The sequence below is a fragment of the Lissotriton helveticus genome, chromosome 4_1, assembly GCF_964261635.1.
Source record: "Lissotriton helveticus chromosome 4_1, aLisHel1.1, whole genome shotgun sequence".
Classification (NCBI taxonomy): Eukaryota; Metazoa; Chordata; class Amphibia; order Caudata; family Salamandridae; genus Lissotriton; species Lissotriton helveticus.
In genome coordinates this window covers 1671892589-1671915953 of record NC_136063.1, presented here as the reverse complement: position 1 = coordinate 1671915953, position 23365 = coordinate 1671892589, and the positions used below count along the sequence as shown (strand labels likewise).

At 34.0% G+C, this 23365-nt stretch overlaps 19 non-coding genes across 19 annotated transcripts; 10 read left to right on the top strand and 9 right to left on the bottom strand.

Moving 5' to 3' along the window:
- Positions 1 to 381: 381 nt before the first annotated feature.
- Positions 382 to 453, top strand: TRNAQ-CUG (transfer RNA glutamine (anticodon CUG)). The gene has a single exon. It is a non-coding gene; the product is annotated as a tRNA-Gln (tRNA).
- Positions 454 to 1279: 826 nt separating this feature from the next.
- On the bottom strand, positions 1280 to 1351 carry TRNAQ-UUG (transfer RNA glutamine (anticodon UUG)). The gene has a single exon. It is a non-coding gene; the product is annotated as a tRNA-Gln (tRNA).
- A 1550-nt stretch (positions 1352 to 2901) lies between these two features.
- Positions 2902 to 2973, top strand: TRNAQ-CUG (transfer RNA glutamine (anticodon CUG)). The gene has a single exon. It is a non-coding gene; the product is annotated as a tRNA-Gln (tRNA).
- An 826-nt stretch (positions 2974 to 3799) lies between these two features.
- On the bottom strand, positions 3800 to 3871 carry TRNAQ-UUG (transfer RNA glutamine (anticodon UUG)). Its single transcript has one exon. It is a non-coding gene; the product is annotated as a tRNA-Gln (tRNA).
- A 1550-nt stretch (positions 3872 to 5421) lies between these two features.
- On the top strand, positions 5422 to 5493 carry TRNAQ-CUG (transfer RNA glutamine (anticodon CUG)). Its single transcript has one exon. It is a non-coding gene; the product is annotated as a tRNA-Gln (tRNA).
- Positions 5494 to 6317: 824 nt separating this feature from the next.
- TRNAQ-UUG (transfer RNA glutamine (anticodon UUG)) lies at positions 6318 to 6389 on the bottom strand. Its single transcript has one exon. It is a non-coding gene; the product is annotated as a tRNA-Gln (tRNA).
- A 1550-nt stretch (positions 6390 to 7939) lies between these two features.
- On the top strand, positions 7940 to 8011 carry TRNAQ-CUG (transfer RNA glutamine (anticodon CUG)). The gene has a single exon. It is a non-coding gene; the product is annotated as a tRNA-Gln (tRNA).
- Positions 8012 to 8835: 824 nt separating this feature from the next.
- Positions 8836 to 8907, bottom strand: TRNAQ-UUG (transfer RNA glutamine (anticodon UUG)). Its single transcript has one exon. It is a non-coding gene; the product is annotated as a tRNA-Gln (tRNA).
- A 1550-nt stretch (positions 8908 to 10457) lies between these two features.
- Positions 10458 to 10529, top strand: TRNAQ-CUG (transfer RNA glutamine (anticodon CUG)). The gene has a single exon. It is a non-coding gene; the product is annotated as a tRNA-Gln (tRNA).
- An 824-nt stretch (positions 10530 to 11353) lies between these two features.
- On the bottom strand, positions 11354 to 11425 carry TRNAQ-UUG (transfer RNA glutamine (anticodon UUG)). The gene has a single exon. It is a non-coding gene; the product is annotated as a tRNA-Gln (tRNA).
- Positions 11426 to 12975: 1550 nt separating this feature from the next.
- Positions 12976 to 13047, top strand: TRNAQ-CUG (transfer RNA glutamine (anticodon CUG)). The gene has a single exon. It is a non-coding gene; the product is annotated as a tRNA-Gln (tRNA).
- An 824-nt stretch (positions 13048 to 13871) lies between these two features.
- On the bottom strand, positions 13872 to 13943 carry TRNAQ-UUG (transfer RNA glutamine (anticodon UUG)). The gene has a single exon. It is a non-coding gene; the product is annotated as a tRNA-Gln (tRNA).
- Positions 13944 to 15493: 1550 nt separating this feature from the next.
- Positions 15494 to 15565, top strand: TRNAQ-CUG (transfer RNA glutamine (anticodon CUG)). The gene has a single exon. It is a non-coding gene; the product is annotated as a tRNA-Gln (tRNA).
- Positions 15566 to 16389: 824 nt separating this feature from the next.
- TRNAQ-UUG (transfer RNA glutamine (anticodon UUG)) lies at positions 16390 to 16461 on the bottom strand. The gene has a single exon. It is a non-coding gene; the product is annotated as a tRNA-Gln (tRNA).
- A 1550-nt stretch (positions 16462 to 18011) lies between these two features.
- Positions 18012 to 18083, top strand: TRNAQ-CUG (transfer RNA glutamine (anticodon CUG)). Its single transcript has one exon. It is a non-coding gene; the product is annotated as a tRNA-Gln (tRNA).
- Positions 18084 to 18909: 826 nt separating this feature from the next.
- TRNAQ-UUG (transfer RNA glutamine (anticodon UUG)) lies at positions 18910 to 18981 on the bottom strand. The gene has a single exon. It is a non-coding gene; the product is annotated as a tRNA-Gln (tRNA).
- A 1550-nt stretch (positions 18982 to 20531) lies between these two features.
- TRNAQ-CUG (transfer RNA glutamine (anticodon CUG)) lies at positions 20532 to 20603 on the top strand. Its single transcript has one exon. It is a non-coding gene; the product is annotated as a tRNA-Gln (tRNA).
- An 826-nt stretch (positions 20604 to 21429) lies between these two features.
- Positions 21430 to 21501, bottom strand: TRNAQ-UUG (transfer RNA glutamine (anticodon UUG)). Its single transcript has one exon. It is a non-coding gene; the product is annotated as a tRNA-Gln (tRNA).
- A 1550-nt stretch (positions 21502 to 23051) lies between these two features.
- On the top strand, positions 23052 to 23123 carry TRNAQ-CUG (transfer RNA glutamine (anticodon CUG)). Its single transcript has one exon. It is a non-coding gene; the product is annotated as a tRNA-Gln (tRNA).
- Positions 23124 to 23365: the final 242 nt, after the last annotated feature.

The following is a 23365-nucleotide window of genomic DNA, read 5'->3' as shown; positions in this document are numbered from 1 at the left end:
GAAATAGAAAAGGTCAAGAGTAATAAAATAGTACCCCCAAGATTTGGACTGGTACCTTTGCATGCAAAGTCCAACGTGCCAATCATTGCTCTTTGGCGCAGCCCATGTGAGAGACAAAGAAATGGGTGTATTAGTTTGGAAATGTAAAATGTTTTAATATGTTACAGTCAAAGATGATCATTATGATATAACTTGCCTATCCTGATAAACGTTTGCATATTTAACACTGTTAAGGAGAATGTATCTGAACAGAATCAAATCACATTATAGCTCTTTACACTATGAGCATTCAACAGAGATATCGTTTCATCAATGTAAGAAATGCCCCCGCACTAATGCGCTCTCTTTTGTCTCAATGGAAAAATGACTCATGTATGGGAGGGTTCCATGGTGTAATGGTTAGCACTCTGGACTCTGAATCCAGCGATCCGAGTTCAAATCTCGGTGGGACCTGCTTGAATTATGAGATTTACTATTTCACCCATTTCTTAGAATTTGGTCTTGGAAAAACATAACGTCAATGTTTTATACTGATACTTATCAACGTATAAGTATGCATCTATGTATACATAGCTATATCCGTCTAGATAGCGATAAGACTATATAAAGAAATCAATTATTCATAAACATATGTATTGAAGCTGAAAACTAAAAACTGTTGTTTCCCATCCACAATTTAAACGTTAGGTTAATTTCCTCTCTCATCTATATGACCAGTAATGACATAGTTAATTTTTGCTGATTTCTTATATGACAACATGCTTGACTTACACAGTGCATTTAATTGTGAATTTCTTTGAAAGAGAAATTCAGATTATTACCTTTGACACGTCTTTCGAAAGATTTTACTTTATGGTTATGGATTTACTTTAGAAAATCAGAGTGTAAATATATGTGTGTCTGAATTTCACGATTGTTATTCAAAACGTCATATCTTCTGTCCCCATAATACACAATTTGATTCCTCAAGTTTTGTTTTAATGAAGGATTTCCAATTAAAAAGTTCCATCTTCCCCTTATCAATAACAGTAAGATTTAAGAAAGTAATATCTTGCATCAGCCCCCTGTGATGAGTTTGAGAAAACAGAGTCAGCTCGCAAAATGTCTCATTATTTTGAGCCATTTAATTTCCATGTTTTCTAAAAGTTCTATCATATGCTCACATCGAATAGACTTTCAGAATACAATCAATAAATTAATGTTTCACTCTACCCGTGTTAGATTTGTGATATTTATGAATACACTTGACAGAAAAAGATTTGATCAACAGTCATGAAAGTGGTCCCACCGAGATTTGAACTCGGATCCTTGGATTCAAAGTCCAAAGTGCTAACCATTACACCATGGAACCTCCCATGTGACAAGGGAGCAAATTGCTGCAGCAATGTGAACATTTCAAAGTTTTTAATGTTCTACAGTCAAAGACCAACAGAATGTTATTACTTTTCTATTCTGTTCAACTTTTGCATATTGAACTATGTTAGGGAAGAATGTTGCCCAGAGGACTCAAGTAACGCTATCACTCTGTTGAACAGTACTTTTTATGTGAGATACGATTTTGCAATAAAATATAAGATTCCCCCGTGAATGCAATCTCTTCTCTCAAAATGAAAAGCTCAACCTGGTACAGGTGGTTTGATGGTATCATGCTTAGCACTCTAGACTCTGTCTACCGGGATCTGAGTACAAATCACAGTGGGACTTATCTAAACTTTACGATTTTCTTTTCCATTCAGTTCTTAGAATTATTAATTGGAAAAACATCTCATTTACTTATAAACTTGTACATATCCACTTTACACGTATGTATCTCCCTATATCTTGCTATATGTCTCTGTATATTTATAGGACAACATAAACACATACATTATAAAAATGCATATAATTAGTAGAGGTGAAAATAATGACAAGTTGTTGCCTCTCCACATTTGAAACATGAGCTTCTTCTCCTTACTCTTCTATATGTCATGAAATTGAGATAGTCACTTTTTACTCAATTTTGATCTAACAATATAGTTGATTTATACAAAGCATATCATATGATTTGTGAATAATCTTAAAAGAGAAAATTAGATCAGTACCTGTGAGGCCTCCAAGCAAAAGCTTATGTTTCACGATTGCAGATCGACTGTTGAAAATCAGCATGAAAAACGTTTTATTTCACAATTTCCATACTAATATACAAAAAACATTTGTACTATCTGAATGATACCGTCATTGTGGTTCTCTAGGTTTGATTTAAGAACACTTCTCTTTCAAAATGTGCTAAATTCGCCTTATCAATAGCGCAGAAAGCTTCAAAAAGGGATGCTGGGAATCAGGCCTCTGAAATGCATTTCAGAAAAACAGGATAGGATTTCTTAATGTCACACTATTTTGTGTAGGAATGTGATGTAAACGTATTATAATGTTTGTATTTCTGGTACTTGTTCAAGCTGATGGACGTTTTGAAAGGAATCAATAATTGTCTCTTTCAACCTACTGGTGTTGGATTTGAGCTATCAATAAACAAAGGTGACAGAAATAGAAAAGGTCAAGAGTAATAAAATAGTACCCCCAAGATTTGGACTGGTACCTTTGCATGCAAAGTCCAACGTGCCAATCATTGCTCTTTGGCGCAGCCCATGTGAGAGACAAAGAAATGGGTGTATTAGTTTGGAAATGTAAAATGTTTTAATATGTTACAGTCAAAGATGATCATTATGATATAACTTGCCTATCCTGATAAACGTTTGCATATTTAACACTGTTAAGGAGAATGTATCTGAACAGAATCAAATCACATTATAGCTCTTTACACTATGAGCATTCAACAGAGATATCGTTTCATCAATGTAGGAAATGCCCCCGCACTAATGCGCTCTCTTTTGTCTCAATGGAAAAATGACTCATGTATGGGAGGGTTCCATGGTGTAATGGTTAGCACTCTGGACTCTGAATCCAGCGATCCGAGTTCAAATCTCGGTGGGACCTGCTTGAATTATGAGATTTACTATTTCACCCATTTCTTAGAATTTGGTCTTGGAAAAACATAACGTCAATGTTTTATACTGATACTTATCAACGTATAAGTATGCATCTATGTATACATAGCTATATCCGTCTAGATAGCGATAAGACTATATAAAGAAATCAATTATTCATAAACATATGTATTGAAGCTGAAAACTAAAAACTGTTGTTTCCCATCCACAATTTAAACGTTAGGTTAATTTCCTCTCTCATCTATATGACCAGTAATGACATAGTTAATTTTTGCTGATTTCTTATATGACAACATGCTTGACTTACACAGTGCATTTAATTGTGAATTTCTTTGAAAGAGAAATTCAGATTATTACCTTTGACACGTCTTTCGAAAGATTTTACTTTATGGTTATGGATTTACTTTAGAAAATCAGAGTGTAAATATATGTGTGTCTGAATTTCACGATTGTTATTCAAAACGTCATATCTTCTGTCCCCATAATACACAATTTGATTCCTCAAGTTTTGTTTTAATGAAGGATTTCCAATTAAAAAGTTCCATCTTCCCCTTATCAATAACAGTAAGATTTAAGAAAGTAATATCTTGCATCAGCCCCCTGTGATGAGTTCGAGAAAACAGAGTCAGCTCGCAAAATGTCTCATTATTTTGAGCCATTTAATTTCCATGTTTTCTAAAAGTTCTATCATATGCTCACATCGAATAGACTTTCAGAATACAATCAATAAATTAATGTTTCACTCTACCCGTGTTAGATTTGTGATATTTATGAATACACTTGACAGAAAAAGATTTGATCAACAGTCATGAAAGTGGTCCCACCGAGATTTGAACTCGGATCCTTGGATTCAAAGTCCAAAGTGCTAACCATTACACCATGGAACCTCCCATGTGACAAGGGAGCAAATTGCTGCAGCAATGTGAACATTTCAAAGTTTTTAATGTTCTACAGTCAAAGACCAACAGAATGTTATTACTTTTCTATTCTGTTCAACTTTTGCATATTGAACTATGTTAGGGAAGGATGTTGCCCAGAGGACTCAAGTAACGCTATCACTCTGTTGAACAGTACTTTTTATGTGAGATACGATTTTGCAATAAAATATAAGATTCCCCCGTGAATGCAATCTCTTCTCTCAAAATGAAAAGCTCAACCTGGTACAGGTGGTTTGATGGTATCATGCTTAGCACTCTAGACTCTGTCTACCGGGATCTGAGTACAAATCACAGTGGGACTTATCTAAACTTTACGATTTTCTTTTCCATTCAGTTCTTAGAATTATTAATTGGAAAAACATGTCATTTACTTATAAACTTGTACATATCCACTTTACACGTATGTATCTCCCTATATCTTGCTATATGTCTCTGTATATTTATAGGACAACATAAACACATACATTATAAAAATGCATATAATTAGTAGAGGTGAAAATAATGACAAGTTGTTGCCTCTCCACATTTGAAACATGAGCTTCTTCTCCTTACTCTTCTATATGTCATGAAATTGAGATAGTCACTTTTTACTCAATTTTGATCTAACAATATAGTTGATTTATACAAAGCATATCATATGATTTGTGAATAATCTTAAAAGAGAAAATTAGATCAGTACCTGTGAGGCCTCCAAGCAAAAGCTTATGTTTCACGATTGCAGATCGACTGTTGAAAATCAGCATGAAAAACGTTTTATTTCACAATTTCCATACTAATATACAAAAAACATTTGTACTATCTGAATGATACCGTCATTGTGGTTCTCTAGGTTTGATTTAAGAACACTTCTCTTTCAAAATGTGCTAAATTCGCCTTATCAATAGCGCAGAAAGCTTCAAAAAGGGATGCTGGGAATCAGGCCTCTGAAATGCATTTCAGAAAAACAGGATAGGATTTCTTAATGTCACACTATTTTGTGTAGGAATGTGATGTAAACGTATTATAATGTTTGTATTTCTGGTACTTGTTCAAGCTGATGGACGTTTTGAAAGGAATCAATAATTGTCTCTTTCAACCTACTGGTGTTGGATTTGAGCTATCAATAAACAAAGGTGACAGAAATAGAAAAGGTCAAGAGTAATAAAATAGTACCCCCAAGATTTGGACTGGTACCTTTGCATGCAAAGTCCAACGTGCCAATCATTGCTCTTTGGCGCAGCCCATGTGAGAGACAAAGAAATGGGTGTATTAGTTTGGAAATGTAAAATGTTTTAATATGTTACAGTCAAAGATGATCATTATGATATAACTTGCCTATCCTGATAAACGTTTGCATATTTAACACTGTTAAGGAGAATGTATCTGAACAGAATCAAATCACATTATAGCTCTTTACACTATGAGCATTCAACAGAGATATCGTTTCATCAATGTAAGAAATGCCCCCGCACTAATGCGCTCTCTTTTGTCTCAATGGAAAAATGACTCATGTATGGGAGGGTTCCATGGTGTAATGGTTAGCACTCTGGACTCTGAATCCAGCGATCCGAGTTCAAATCTCGGTGGGACCTGCTTGAATTATGAGATTTACTATTTCACCCATTTCTTAGAATTTGGTCTTGGAAAAACATAACGTCAATGTTTTATACTGATACTTATCAACGTATAAGTATGCATCTATGTATACATAGCTATATCCGTCTAGATAGCGATAAGACTATATAAAGAAATCAATTATTCATAAACATATGTATTGAAGCTGAAAACTAAAAACTGTTGTTTCCCATCCACAATTTAAACGTTAGGTTCATTTCCTCTCTCATCTATATGACCAGTAATGAGATAGTTAATTTTTGCTGATTTCTTATATGACAACATGCTTGACTTACACAGTGCATTTAATTGTGAATTTCTTTGAAAGAGAAATTCAGATTATTACCTTTGACACGTCTTTCGAAAGATTTTACTTCATGGTTATGGATTTACTTTAGAAAATCAGAGTGTAAATAAATGTGTGTCTGAATTTCACGATTGTTATTCAAAACGTCATATCTTCTGTCCCCATAATACACAATTTGATTCCTCAAGTTTTGTTTTAATGAAGGATTTCCAATTAAAAAGTTCCATCTTCCCCTTATCAATAACAGTAAGATTTAAGAAAGTAATATCTTGCATCAGCCCCCTGTGATGAGTTTGAGAAAACAGTCAGCTCGCAAAATGTCTCATTATTTTGAGCCATTTAATTTCCATGTTTTCTAAAAGTTCTATCATTTGCTCACATCGAATAGACTTTCAGAATACAATCAATAAATTAATGTTTCACTCTACCCGTGTTAGATTTGTGATATTTATGAATACACTTGACAGAAAAAGATTTGATCAACAGTCATGAAAGTGGTCCCACCGAGATTTGAACTCGGAACCTTGGATTCAAATTCCAAAGTGCTAACCATTACACCATGGAACCTCCCATGTGACAAGGGAGCAAATTGCTGCAGCAATGTGAACATTTCAAAGTTTTTAATGTTCTACAGTCAAAGACCAACAGAATGTTATTACTTTTCTATTCTGTTCAACTTTTGCATATTGAACTATGTTAGGGAAGGATGTTGCCCAGAGGACTCAAGTAACGCTATCACTCTGTTGAACAGTACTTTTTATGTGAGATACGATTTTGCAATAAAATATAAGATTCCCCCGTGAATGCAATCTCTTCTCTCAAAATGAAAAGCTCAACCTGGTACAGGTGGTTTGATGGTATCATGCTTAGCACTCTAGACTCTGTCTACCGGGATCTGAGTACAAATCACAGTGGGACTTATCTAAACTTTACGATTTTCTTTTCCATTCAGTTCTTAGAATTATTAATTGGAAAAACATCTCATTTACTTATAAACTTGTACATATCCACTTTACACGTATGTATCTCCCTATATCTTGCTATATGTCTCTGTATATTTATAGGACAACATAAACACATACATTATAAAAATGCATATAATTAGTAGAGGTGAAAATAATGAAAAGTTGTTGCCTCTCCACATTTGAAACATGAGCTTCTTCTCCTTACTCTTCTATATGTCATGAAATTGAGATAGTCACTTTTTACTCAATTTTGATCTAACAATATAGTTGATTTATACAAAGCATATCTTATGATTTGTGAATAATCTTAAAAGAGAAAATTAGATCAGTACCTGTGAGGCCTCCAAGCAAAAGCTTATGTTTCACGATTGCAGATCGACTGTTGAAAATCAGCATGAAAAACGTTTTATTTCACAATTTCCATACTAATATACAAAAAACATTTGTACTATCTGAATGATACCGTCATTGTGGTTCTCTAGGTTTGATTTAAGAACACTTCTCTTTCAAAATGTGCTAAATTCGCCTTATCAATAGCGCAGAAAGCTTCAAAAAGGGATGCTGGGAATCAGGCCTCTGAAATGCATTTCAGAAAAACAGGATAGGATTTCTTAATGTCACACTATTTTGTGTAGGAATGTGATGTAAACGTATTATAATGTTTGTATTTCTGTAACTTGTTCAAGCTGATGGACGTTTTGAAAGGAATCAATAATTGTCTCTTTCAACCTACTGGTGTTGGATTTGAGCTATCAATAAACAAAGGTGACAGAAATAGAAAAGGTCAGTAGTAATAAAATAGTACCCCCAAGATTTGGACTGGTACCTTTGCATGCAAAGTCCAACGTGCCAATCATTGCTCTTTGGCACAGCCCATGTGAGAGACAAAGAAATGGGTGTATTAGTTTGGAAATGTAAAATGTTTTAATATGTTACAGTCAAAGATGATCATTATGATATAACTTGCCTATCCTGATAAACGTTTGCATATTTAACACTGTTAAGGAGAATGTATCTGAACAGAATCAAATCACATTATAGCTCTTTACACTATGAGCATTCAACAGAGATATCGTTTCATCAATGTAAGAAGTGCCCCCGCACTAATGCGCTCTCTTTTGTCTCAATGGAAAAATGACTCATGTATGGGAGGGTTCCATGGTGTAATGGTTAGCACTCTGGACTCTGAATCCAGCGATCCGAGTTCAAATCTCGGTGGGACCTGCTTGAATTATGAGATTTACTATTTCACCCATTTCTTAGAATTTGGTCTTGGAAAAACATAACGTCAATGTTTTATACTGATACTTATCAACGTATAAGTATGCATCTATGTATACATAGCTATATCCGTCTAGATAGCGATAAGACTATATAAAGAAATCAATTATTCATAAACATATGTATTGAAGCTGAAAACTAAAAACTGTTGTTTCCCATCCACAATTTAAACATTAGGTTCATTTCCTCTCTCATCTATATGACCAGTAATGAGATAGTTAATTTTTGCTGATTTCTTATATGACAACATGCTTGACTTACACAGTGCATTTAATTGTGAATTTCTTTGAAAGAGAAATTCAGATTATTACCTTTGACACGTCTTTCGAAAGATTTTACTTCATGGTTATGGATTTACTTTAGAAAATCAGAGTGTAAATAAATGTGTGTCTGAATTTCACGATTGTTATTCAAAACGTCATATCTTCTGTCCCCATAATACACAATTTGATTCCTCAAGTTTTGTTTTAATGAAGGATTTCCAATTAAAAAGTTCCATCTTCCCCTTATCAATAACAGTAAGATTTAAGAAAGTAATATCTTGCATCAGCCCCCTGTGATGAGTTTGAGAAAACAGTCAGCTCGCAAAATGTCTCATTATTTTGAGCCATTTAATTTCCATGTTTTCTAAAAGTTCTATCATTTGCTCACATCGAATAGACTTTCAGAATACAATCAATAAATTAATGTTTCACTCTACCCGTGTTAGATTTGTGATATTTATGAATACACTTGACAGAAAAAGATTTGATCAACAGTCATGAAAGTGGTCCCACCGAGATTTGAACTCGGAACCTTGGATTCAAATTCCAAAGTGCTAACCATTACACCATGGAACCTCCCATGTGACAAGGGAGCAAATTGCTGCAGCAATGTGAACATTTCAAAGTTTTTAATGTTCTACAGTCAAAGACCAACAGAATGTTATTACTTTTCTATTCTGTTCAACTTTTGCATATTGAACTATGTTAGGGAAGGATGTTGCCCAGAGGACTCAAGTAACGCTATCACTCTGTTGAACAGTACTTTTTATGTGAGATACGATTTTGCAATAAAATATAAGATTCCCCCGTGAATGCAATCTCTTCTCTCAAAATGAAAAGCTCAACCTGGTACAGGTGGTTTGATGGTATCATGCTTAGCACTCTAGACTCTGTCTACCGGGATCTGAGTACAAATCACAGTGGGACTTATCTAAACTTTACGATTTTCTTTTCCATTCAGTTCTTAGAATTATTAATTGGAAAAACATCTCATTTACTTATAAACTTGTACATATCCACTTTACACGTATGTATCTCCCTATATCTTGCTATATGTCTCTGTATATTTATAGGACAACATAAACACATACATTATAAAAATGCATATAATTAGTAGAGGTGAAAATAATGAAAAGTTGTTGCCTCTCCACATTTGAAACATGAGCTTCTTCTCCTTACTCTTCTATATGTCATGAAATTGAGATAGTCACTTTTTACTCAATTTTGATCTAACAATATAGTTGATTTATACAAAGCATATCTTATGATTTGTGAATAATCTTAAAAGAGAAAATTAGATCAGTACCTGTGAGGCCTCCAAGCAAAAGCTTATGTTTCACGATTGCAGATCGACTGTTGAAAATCAGCATGAAAAACGTTTTATTTCACAATTTCCATACTAATATACAAAAAACATTTGTACTATCTGAATGATACCGTCATTGTGGTTCTCTAGGTTTGATTTAAGAACACTTCTCTTTCAAAATGTGCTAAATTCGCCTTATCAATAGCGCAGAAAGCTTCAAAAAGGGATGCTGGGAATCAGGCCTCTGAAATGCATTTCAGAAAAACAGGATAGGATTTCTTAATGTCACACTATTTTGTGTAGGAATGTGATGTAAACGTATTATAATGTTTGTATTTCTGTAACTTGTTCAAGCTGATGGACGTTTTGAAAGGAATCAATAATTGTCTCTTTCAACCTACTGGTGTTGGATTTGAGCTATCAATAAACAAAGGTGACAGAAATAGAAAAGGTCAGTAGTAATAAAATAGTACCCCCAAGATTTGGACTGGTACCTTTGCATGCAAAGTCCAACGTGCCAATCATTGCTCTTTGGCACAGCCCATGTGAGAGACAAAGAAATGGGTGTATTAGTTTGGAAATGTAAAATGTTTTAATATGTTACAGTCAAAGATGATCATTATGATATAACTTGCCTATCCTGATAAACGTTTGCATATTTAACACTGTTAAGGAGAATGTATCTGAACAGAATCAAATCACATTATAGCTCTTTACACTATGAGCATTCAACAGAGATATCGTTTCATCAATGTAAGAAGTGCCCCCGCACTAATGCGCTCTCTTTTGTCTCAATGGAAAAATGACTCATGTATGGGAGGGTTCCATGGTGTAATGGTTAGCACTCTGGACTCTGAATCCAGCGATCCGAGTTCAAATCTCGGTGGGACCTGCTTGAATTATGAGATTTACTATTTCACCCATTTCTTAGAATTTGGTCTTGGAAAAACATAACGTCAATGTTTTATACTGATACTTATCAACGTATAAGTATGCATCTATGTATACATAGCTATATCCGTCTAGATAGCGATAAGACTATATAAAGAAATCAATTATTCATAAACATATGTATTGAAGCTGAAAACTAAAAACTGTTGTTTCCCATCCACAATTTAAACATTAGGTTCATTTCCTCTCTCATCTATATGACCAGTAATGAGATAGTTAATTTTTGCTGATTTCTTATATGACAACATGCTTGACTTACACAGTGCATTTATTTGTGAATTTCTTTGAAAGAGAAATTCAGATTATTACCTTTGACACGTCTTTCAAAAGATTTTACTTTATGGTTATGGATTTACTTTAGAAAATCAGAGTGTAAATATATGTGTGTCTGAATTTCACGATTGTTATTCAAAACGTCATATCTTCTGTCCCCATAATACACAATTTGATTCCTCAAGTTTTGTTTTAATGAAGGATTTCCAATTAAAAAGTTCCATCTTCCCCTTATCAATAACAGTAAGATTTAAGAAAGTAATATCTTGCATCAGCCCCCTGTGATGAGTTTGAGAAAACAGTCAGCTCGCAAAATGTCTCATTATTTTGAGCCATTTAATTTCCATGTTTTCTAAAAGTTCTATCATATGCTCACATCGAATAGACTTTCAGAATACAATCAATAAATTAATGTTTCACTCTACCCGTGTTAGATTTGTGATATTTATGAATACACTTGACAGAAAAAGATTTGATCAACAGTCATGAAAGTGGTCCCACTGAGATTTGAACTCGGATCCTTGGATTCAAAGTCCAAAGTGCTAACCATTACACCATGGAACCTCCCATGTGACAAGGGAGCAAATTGCTGCAGCAATGTGAACATTTCAAAGTTTTTAATGTTCTACAGTCAAAGACCAACAGAATGTTATTACTTTTCTATTCTGTTCAACTTTTGCATATTGAACTATGTTAGGGAAGGATGTTGCCCAGAGGACTCAAGTAATGCTATCACTCTGTTGAACAGTACTTTTTATGTGAGATACGATTTTGCAATAAAATATAAGATTCCCCCGTGAATGCAATCTCTTCTCTCAAAATGAAAAGCTCAACCTGGTACAGGTGGTTGGATGGTATCATGCTTAGCACTCTAGACTCTGTCTACCGGGATCTGAGTACAAATCACAGTGGGACTTATCTAAACTTTACGATTTTCTTTTCCATTCAGTTCTTAGAATTATTAATTGGAAAAACATCTCATTTACTTATAAACTTGTACATATCCACTTTACACGTATGTATCTCCCTATATCTTGCTATATGTCTCTGTATATTTATAGGACAACATAAACACATACATTATAAAAATGCATATAATTAGTAGAGGTGAAAATAATGACAAGTTGTTGCCTCTCCACATTTGAAACATGAGCTTCTTCTCCTTACTCTTCTATATGTCATGAAATTGAGATAGTCACTTTTTACTCAATTTTGATCTAACAATATAGTTGATTTATACAAAGCATATCATATGATTTGTGAATAATCTTAAAAGAGAAAATTAGATCAGTACCTGTGAGGCCTCCAAGCAAAAGCTTATGTTTCACGATTGCAGATCGACTGTTGAAAATCAGCATGAAAAACGTTTTATTTCACAATTTCCATACTAATATACAAAAAACATTTGTACTATCTGAATGATACCGTCATTGTGGTTCTCTAGGTTTGATTTAAGAACACTTCTCTTTCAAAATGTGCTAAATTCGCCTTATCAATAGCGCAGAAAGCTTCAAAAAGGGATGCTGGGAATCAGGCCTCTGAAATGCATTTCAGAAAAACAGGATAGGATTTCTTAATGTCACACTATTTTGTGTAGGAATGTGATGTAAACGTATTATAATGTTTGTATTTCTGGTACTTGTTCAAGCTGATGGACGTTTTGAAAGGAATCAATAATTGTCTCTTTCAACCTACTGGTGTTGGATTTGAGCTATCAATAAACAAAGGTGACAGAAATAGAAAAGGTCAAGAGTAATAAAATAGTACCCCCAAGATTTGGACTGGTACCTTTGCATGCAAAGTCCAACGTGCCAATCATTGCTCTTTGGCGCAGCCCATGTGAGAGACAAAGAAATGGGTGTATTAGTTTGGAAATGTAAAATGTTTTAATATGTTACAGTCAAAGATGATCATTATGATATAACTTGCCTATCCTGATAAACGTTTGCATATTTAACACTGTTAAGGAGAATGTATCTGAACAGAATCAAATCACATTATAGCTCTTTACACTATGAGCATTCAACAGAGATATCGTTTCATCAATGTAAGAAATGCCCCCGCACTAATGCGCTCTCTTTTGTCTCAATGGAAAAATGACTCATGTATGGGAGGGTTCCATGGTGTAATGGTTAGCACTCTGGACTCTGAATCCAGCGATCCGAGTTCAAATCTCGGTGGGACCTGCTTGAATTATGAGATTTACTATTTCACCCATTTCTTAGAATTTGGTCTTGGAAAAACATAACGTCAATGTTTTATACTGATACTTATCAACGTATAAGTATGCATCTATGTATACATAGCTATATCCGTCTAGATAGCGATAAGACTATATAAAGAAATCAATTATTCATAAACATATGTATTGAAGCTGAAAACTAAAAACTGTTGTTTCCCATCCACAATTTAAACGTTAGGTTCATTTCCTCTCTCATCTATATGACCAGTAATGAGATAGTTAATTTTTGCTGATTTCTTATATGACAACATGCTTGACTTACACAGTGCATTTAATTGTGAATTTCTTTGAAAGAGAAATTCAGATTATTACCTTTGACACGTCTTTCGAAAGATTTTACTTCATGGTTATGGATTTACTTTAGAAAATCAGAGTGTAAATAAATGTGTGTCTGAATTTCACGATTGTTATTCAAAACGTCATATCTTCTGTCCCCATAATACACAATTTGATTCCTCAAGTTTTGTTTTAATGAAGGATTTCCAATTAAAAAGTTCCATCTTCCCCTTATCAATAACAGTAAGATTTAAGAAAGTAATATCTTGCATCAGCCCCCTGTGATGAGTTTGAGAAAACAGTCAGCTCGCAAAATGTCTCATTATTTTGAGCCATTTAATTTCCATGTTTTCTAAAAGTTCTATCATTTGCTCACATCGAATAGACTTTCAGAATACAATCAATAAATTAATGTTTCACTCTACCCGTGTTAGATTTGTGATATTTATGAATACACTTGACAGAAAAAGATTTGATCAACAGTCATGAAAGTGGTCCCACCGAGATTTGAACTCGGAACCTTGGATTCAAATTCCAAAGTGCTAACCATTACACCATGGAACCTCCCATGTGACAAGGGAGCAAATTGCTGCAGCAATGTGAACATTTCAAAGTTTTTAATGTTCTACAGTCAAAGACCAACAGAATGTTATTACTTTTCTATTCTGTTCAACTTTTGCATATTGAACTATGTTAGGGAAGGATGTTGCCCAGAGGACTCAAGTAACGCTATCACTCTGTTGAACAGTACTTTTTATGTGAGATACGATTTTGCAATAAAATATAAGATTCCCCCGTGAATGCAATCTCTTCTCTCAAAATGAAAAGCTCAACCTGGTACAGGTGGTTTGATGGTATCATGCTTAGCACTCTAGACTCTGTCTACCGGGATCTGAGTACAAATCACAGTGGGACTTATCTAAACTTTACGATTTTCTTTTCCATTCAGTTCTTAGAATTATTAATTGGAAAAACATCTCATTTACTTATAAACTTGTACATATCCACTTTACACGTATGTATCTCCCTATATCTTGCTATATGTCTCTGTATATTTATAGGACAACATAAACACATACATTATAAAAATGCATATAATTAGTAGAGGTGAAAATAATGAAAAGTTGTTGCCTCTCCACATTTGAAACATGAGCTTCTTCTCCTTACTCTTCTATATGTCATGAAATTGAGATAGTCACTTTTTACTCAATTTTGATCTAACAATATAGTTGATTTATACAAAGCATATCTTATGATTTGTGAATAATCTTAAAAGAGAAAATTAGATCAGTACCTGTGAGGCCTCCAAGCAAAAGCTTATGTTTCACGATTGCAGATCGACTGTTGAAAATCAGCATGAAAAACGTTTTATTTCACAATTTCCATACTAATATACAAAAAACATTTGTACTATCTGAATGATACCGTCATTGTGGTTCTCTAGGTTTGATTTAAGAACACTTCTCTTTCAAAATGTGCTAAATTCGCCTTATCAATAGCGCAGAAAGCTTCAAAAAGGGATGCTGGGAATCAGGCCTCTGAAATGCATTTCAGAAAAACAGGATAGGATTTCTTAATGTCACACTATTTTGTGTAGGAATGTGATGTAAACGTATTATAATGTTTGTATTTCTGTAACTTGTTCAAGCTGATGGACGTTTTGAAAGGAATCAATAATTGTCTCTTTCAACCTACTGGTGTTGGATTTGAGCTATCAATAAACAAAGGTGACAGAAATAGAAAAGGTCAGTAGTAATAAGATAGTACCCCCAAGATTTGGACTGGTACCTTTGCATGCAAAGTCCAACGTGCCAATCATTGCTCTTTGGCACAGCCCATGTGAGAGACAAAGAAATGGGTGTATTAGTTTGGAAATGTAAAATGTTTTAATATGTTACAGTCAAAGATGATCATTATGATATAACTTGCCTATCCTGATAAACGTTTGCATATTTAACACTGTTAAGGAGAATGTATCTGAACAGAATCAAATCACATTATAGCTCTTTACACTATGAGCATTCAACAGAGATATCGTTTCATCAATGTAAGAAGTGCCCCCGCACTAATGCGCTCTCTTTTGTCTCAATGGAAAAATGACTCATGTATGGGAGGGTTCCATGGTGTAATGGTTAGCACTCTGGACTCTGAATCCAGCGATCCGAGTTCAAATCTCGGTGGGACCTGCTTGAATTATGAGATTTACTATTTCACCCATTTCTTAGAATTTGGTCTTGGAAAAACATAACGTCAATGTTTTATACTGATACTTATCAACGTATAAGTATGCATCTATGTATACATAGCTATATCCGTCTAGATAGCGATAAGACTATATAAAGAAATCAATTATTCATAAACATATGTATTGAAGCTGAAAACTAAAAACTGTTGTTTCCCATCCACAATTTAAACATTAGGTTCATTTCCTCTCTCATCTATATGACCAGTAATGAGATAGTTAATTTTTGCTGATTTCTTATATGACAACATGCTTGACTTACACAGTGCATTTATTTGTGAATTTCTTTGAAAGAGAAATTCAGATTATTACCTTTGACACGTCTTTCAAAAGATTTTACTTTATGGTTATGGATTTACTTTAGAAAATCAGAGTGTAAATATATGTGTGTCTGAATTTCACGATTGTTATTCAAAACGTCATATCTTCTGTCCCCATAATACACAATTTGATTCCTCAAGTTTTGTTTTAATGAAGGATTTCCAATTAAAAAGTTCCATCTTCCCCTTATCAATAACAGTAAGATTTAAGAAAGTAATATCTTGCATCAGCCCCCTGTGATGAGTTTGAGAAAACAGTCAGCTCGCAAAATGTCTCATTATTTTGAGCCATTTAATTTCCATGTTTTCTAAAAGTTCTATCATATGCTCACATCGAATAGACTTTCAGAATACAATCAATAAATTAATGTTTCACTCTACCCGTGTTAGATTTGTGATATTTATGAATACACTTGACAGAAAAAGATTTGATCAACAGTCATGAAAGTGGTCCCACTGAGATTTGAACTCGGATCCTTGGATTCAAAGTCCAAAGTGCTAACCATTACACCATGGAACCTCCCATGTGACAAGGGAGCAAATTGCTGCAGCAATGTGAACATTTCAAAGTTTTTAATGTTCTACAGTCAAAGACCAACAGAATGTTATTACTTTTCTATTCTGTTCAACTTTTGCATATTGAACTATGTTAGGGAAGGATGTTGCCCAGAGGACTCAAGTAATGCTATCACTCTGTTGAACAGTACTTTTTATGTGAGATACGATTTTGCAATAAAATATAAGATTCCCCCGTGAATGCAATCTCTTCTCTCAAAATGAAAAGCTCAACCTGGTACAGGTGGTTGGATGGTATCATGCTTAGCACTCTAGACTCTGTCTACCGGGATCTGAGTACAAATCACAGTGGGACTTATCTAAACTTTACGATTTTCTTTTCCATTCAGTTCTTAGAATTATTAATTGGAAAAACATCTCATTTACTTATAAACTTGTACATATCCACTTTACACGTATGTATCTCCCTATATCTTGCTATATGTCTCTGTATATTTATAGGACAACATAAACACATACATTATAAAAATGCATATAATTAGTAGAGGTGAAAATAATGAAAAGTTGTTGCCTCTCCCCATTTGAAACATGAGCTTCTTCTCCTTACTCTTCTATATGTCATGAAATTGAGATAGTCACTTTTTACTCAATTTTGATCTAACAATATAGTTGATTTATACAAAGCATATCTTATGATTTGTGAATAATCTTAAAAGAGAAAATTAGATCAGTACCTGTGAGGCCTCCAAGCAAAAGCTTATGTTTCACGATTGCAGATCGACTGTTGAAAATCAGCATGAAAAACGTTTTATTTCACAATTTCCATACTAATATACAAAAAACATTTGTACTATCTGAATGATACCGTCATTGTGGTTCTCTAGGTTTGATTTAAGAACACTTCTCTTTCAAAATGTGCTAAATTCGCCTTATCAATAGCGCAGAAAGCTTCAAAAAGGGATGCTGGGAATCAGGCCTCTGAAATGCATTTCAGAAAAACAGGATAGGATTTCTTAATGTCACACTATTTTGTGTAGGAATGTGATGTAAACGTATTATAATGTTTGTATTTCTGTAACTTGTTCAAGCTGATGGACGTTTTGAAAGGAATCAATAATTGTCTCTTTCAACCTACTGGTGTTGGATTTGAGCTATCAATAAACAAAGGTGACAGAAATAGAAAAGGTCAGTAGTAATAAAATAGTACCCCCAAGATTTGGACTGGTACCTTTGCATGCAAAGTCCAACGTGCCAATCATTGCTCTTTGGCACAGCCCATGTGAGAGACAAAGAAATGGGTGTATTAGTTTGGAAATGTAAAATGTTTTAATATGTTACAGTCAAAGATGATCATTATGATATAACTTGCCTATCCTGATAAACGTTTGCATATTTAACACTGTTAAGGAGAATGTATCTGAACAGAATCAAATCACATTATAGCTCTTTACACTATGAGCATTCAACAGAGATATCGTTTCATCAATGTAAGAAGTGCCCCCGCACTAATGCGCTCTCTTTTGTCTCAATGGAAAAATGACTCATGTATGGGAGGGTTCCATGGTGTAATGGTTAGCACTCTGGACTCTGAATCCAGCGATCCGAGTTCAAATCTCGGTGGGACCTGCTTGAATTATGAGATTTACTATTTCACCCATTTCTTAGAATTTGGTCTTGGAAAAACATAACGTCAATGTTTTATACTGATACTTATCAACGTATAAGTATGCATCTATGTATACATAGCTATATCCGTCTAGATAGCGATAAGACTATATAAAGAAATCAATTATTCATAAACATATGTATTGAAGCTGAAAACTAAAAACTGTTGTTTCCCATCCACAATTTAAACATTAGGTTCATTTCCTCTCTCATCTATATGACCAGTAATGAGATAGTTAATTTTTGCTGATTTCTTATATGACAACATGCTTGACTTACACAGTGCATTTAATTGTGAATTTCTTTGAAAGAGAAATTCAGATTATTACCTTTGACACGTCTTTCAAAAGATTTTACTTTATGGTTATGGATTTACTTTAGAAAATCAGAGTGTAAATATATGTGTGTCTGAATTTCACGATTGTTATTCAAAACGTCATATCTTCTGTCCCCATAATACACAATTTGATTCCTCAAGTTTTGTTTTAATGAAGGATTTCCAATTAAAAAGTTCCATCTTCCCCTTATCAATAACAGTAAGATTTAAGAAAGTAATATCTTGCATCAGCCCCCTGTGATGAGTTTGAGAAAACAGAGTCAGCTCGCAAAATGTCTCATTATTTTGAGCCATTTAATTTCCATGTTTTCTAAAAGTTCTATCATTTGCTCACATCGAATAGACTTTCAGAATACAATCAATAAATTAATGTTTCACTCTACCCGTGTTAGATTTGTGATATTTATGAATACACTTGACAGAAAAAGATTTGATCAACAGTCATGAAAGTGGTCCCACCGAGATTTGAACTCGGATCCTTGGATTCAAAGTCCAAAGCGCTAACCATTACACCATGGAACCTCCCATGTGACAAGGGAGCAAATTGCTGCAGCAATGTGAACATTTCAAAGTTTTTAATGTTCTACAGTCAAAGACCAACAGAATGTTATTACTTTTCTATTCTGTTCAACTTTTGCATATTGAACTATGTTAGGGAAGGATGTTGCCCAGAGGACTCAAGTAACGCTATCACTCTGTTGAACAGTACTTTTTATGTGAGATACGATTTTGCAATAAAATATAAGATTCCCCCGTGAATGCAATCTCTTCTCTCAAAATGAAAAGCTCAACCTGGTACAGGTGGTTTGATGGTATCATGCTTAGCACTCTAGACTCTGAAAACCGGGATCTGAGTACAAATCACAGTGGGACTTATCTAAACTTTACGATTTTCTTTTTCCATTCAGTTCTTAGAATTATTAATTGGAAAAACATCTCATTTACTTATAAACTTGTACATATCCACTTTACACATATGTATCTCCCTATATCTTGCTATATGTCTCTGTATATTTATAGGACAACATAAACACATACATTATAAAAATGCATATAATTAGTAGAGGTGAAAATAATGAAAAGTTGTTGCTTCTCCACATTTGAAACATGAGCTTCTTCTCCTTACTCTTCTATATGTCATGAAATTGAGATAGTCACTTTTTACTCAATTTTGATCTAACAATATAGTTGATTTATACAAAGCATATCATATGATTTGTGAATAATCTTAAAAGAGAAAATTAGATCAGTACCTGTGAGGCCTCCAAGCAAAAGCTTATGTTTCACGATTGCAGATCGACTGTTGAAAATCAGCATGAAAAACGTTTTATTTCACAATTTCCATACTAATATACAAAAACATTTGTACTATCTGAATGATACCGTCATTGTGGTTCTCTAGGTTTGATTTAAGAACACTTCTCTTTCAAAATGTGCTAAATTCGCCTTATCAATAGCGCAGAAAGCTTCAAAAAGGGATGCTGGGAATCAGGCCTCTGAAATGCATTTCAGAAAAACAGGATAGGATTTCTTAATGTCACACTATTTTGTGTAGGAATGTGATGTAAACGTATTATAATGTTTGTATTTCTGTAACTTGTTCAAGCTGATGGACGTTTTGAAAGGAATCAATAATTGTCTCTTTCAACCTACTGGTGTTGGATTTGAGCTATCAATAAACAAAGGTGACAGAAATAGAAAAGGTCAAGAGTAATAAAATAGTACCCCCAAGATTTGGACTGGTACCTTTGCATGCAAAGTCCAACGTGCCAATCATTGCTCTTTGGCGCAGCCTATGTGAGAGACAAAGAAATGGGTGTATTAGTTTGGAAATGTAAAATGTTTTAATATGTTACAGTCAAAGATGATCATTATGATATAACTTGCCTATCCTGATAAACGTTTGCATATTTAACACTGTTAAGGAGAATGTATCTGAACAGAATCAAATCACATTATAGCTCTTTACACTATGAGCATTCAACAGAGATATCGTTTCATCAATGTAAGAAATGCCCCAGCATTAATGCGCTCTCTTTTGTCTCAATGGAAAAATGACTCATGTATGGGAGGGTTCCATGGTGTAATGGTTAGCACTCTGGACTCTGAATCCAGCGATCCGAGTTCAAATCTCGGTGGGACCTGCTTGAATTATGAGATTTACTATTTCACCCATTTCTTAGAATTTGGTCTTGGAAAAACATAACGTCAATGTTTTATACTGATACTTATCAACGTATAAGTATGCATCTATGTATACATAGCTATATCCGTCTAGATAGCGATAAGACTATATAAAGAAATCAATTATTCATAAACATATGTATTGAAGCTGAAAACTAAAAACTGTTGTTTCCCATCCACAATTTAAACGTTAGGTTCATTTCCTCTCTCATCTATATGACCAGTAATGAGATAGTTAATTTTTGCTGATTTCTTATATGACAACATGCTTGACTTACACAGTGCATTTAATTGTGAATTTCTTTGAAAGAGAAATTCAGATTATTACCTTTGACACGTCTTTCGAAAGATTTTACTTCATGGTTATGGATTTACTTTAGAAAATCAGAGTGTAAATATATGTGTGTCTGAATTTCACGATTATTATTCAAAACGTCATATCTTCTGTCCCCATAATACACAATTTGATTCCTCAAGTTTTGTTTTAATGAAGGATTTCCAATTAAAAAGTTCCATCTTCCCCTTATCAATAACAGTAAGATTTAAGAAAGTAATATCTTGCATCAGCCCCCTGTGATGAGTTTGAGAAAACAGAGTCAGCTCGCAAAATGTCTCATTATTTTGAGCCATTTAATTTCCATGTTTTCTAAAAGTTCTATCATTTGCTCACATCGAATAGACTTTCAGAATACAATCAATAAATTAATGTTTCACTCTACCCGTGTTAGATTTGTGATATTTATGAATACACTTGACAGAAAAAGATTTGATCAACAGTCATGAAAGTGGTCCCACCGAGATTTGAACTCGGATCCTTGGATTCAAAGTCCAAAGCGCTAACCATTACACCATGGAACCTCCCATGTGACAAGGGAGCAAATTGCTGCAGCAATGTGAACATTTCAAAGTTTTTAATGTTCTACAGTCAAAGACCAACAGAATGTTATTACTTTTCTATTCTGTTCAACTTTTGCATATTGAACTATGTTAGGGAAGGATGTTGCCCAGAGGACTCAAGTAACGCTATCACTCTGTTGAACAGTACTTTTTATGTGAGATACGATTTTGCAATAAAATATAAGATTCCCCCGTGAATGCAATCTCTTCTCTCAAAATGAAAAGCTCAACCTGGTACAGGTGGTTTGATGGTATCATGCTTAGCACTCTAGACTCTGAAAACCGGGATCTGAGTACAAATCACAGTGGGACTTATCTAAACTTTACGATTTTCTTTTTCCATTCAGTTCTTAGAATTATTAATTGGAAAAACATCTCATTTACTTATAAACTTGTACATATCCACTTTACACATATGTATCTCCCTATATCTTGCTATATGTCTCTGTATATTTATAGGACAACATAAACACATACATTATAAAAATGCATATAATTAGTAGAGGTGAAAATAATGAAAAGTTGTTGCCTCTCCACATTTGAAACATGAGCTTCTTCTCCTTACTCTTCTATATGTCATGAAATTGAGATAGTCACTTTTTACTCAATTTTGATCTAACAATATAGTTGATTTATACAAAGCATATCATATGATTTGTGAATAATCTTAAAAGAGAAAATTAGATCAGTACCTGTGAGGCCTCCAAGCAAAAGCGTATGTTTCACGATTGCAGATCGACTGTTGAAAATCAGCATGAAAAACGTTTTATTTCACAATTTCCATACTAATATACAAAAACATTTGTACTATCTGAATGATACCGTCATTGTGGTTCTCTAGGTTTGATTTAAGAACACTTCTCTTTCAAAATGTGCTAAATTCGCCTTATCAATAGCGCAGAAAGCTTCAAAAAGGGATGCTGGGAATCAGGCCTCTGAAATGCATTTCAGAAAAACAGGATAGGATTTCTTAATGTCACACTATTTTGTGTAGGAATGTGATGTAAACGTATTATAATGTTTGTATTTCTGTAACTTGTTCAAGCTGATGGACGTTTTGAAAGGAATCAATAATTGTCTCTTTCAACCTACTGGTGTTGGATTTGAGCTATCAATAAACAAAGGTGACAGAAATAGAAAAGGTCAAGAGTAATAAAATAGTACCCCCAAGATTTGGACTGGTACCTTTGCATGCAATGTCCAACGTGCCAATCATTGCTCTTTGGCGCAGCCCATGTGAGAGACAAAGAAATGGGTGTATTAGTTTGGAAATGTAAAATGTTTTAATATGTTACAGTCAAAGATGATCATTATGATATAACTTGCCTATCCTGATAAATGTTTGCATATTTAACACTGTTAAGGAGAATGTATCTGAACAGAATCAAATCACATTATAGCTCTTTACACTATGAGCATTCAACAGAGATATCGTTTCATCAATGTAAGAAATGCCCCCGCACTAATGCGCTCTCTTTTGTCTCAATGGAAAAATGACTCATGTATGGGAGGGTTCCATGGTGTAATGGTTAGCACTCTGGACTCTGAATCCAGCGATCCGAGTTCAAATCTCGGTGGGACCTGCTTGAATTATGAGATTTACTATTTCACCCATTTCTTAGAATTTGGTCTTGGAAAAACATAACGTCAATGTTTTATACTGATACTTATCAACGTATAAGTATGCATCTATGTATACATAGCTATATCCGTCTAGATAGCGATAAGACTATATAAAGAAATCAATTATTCATAAACATATGTATTGAAGCTGAAAACTAAAAACTGTTGTTTCCCATCCACAATTTAAACGTTAGGTTCATTT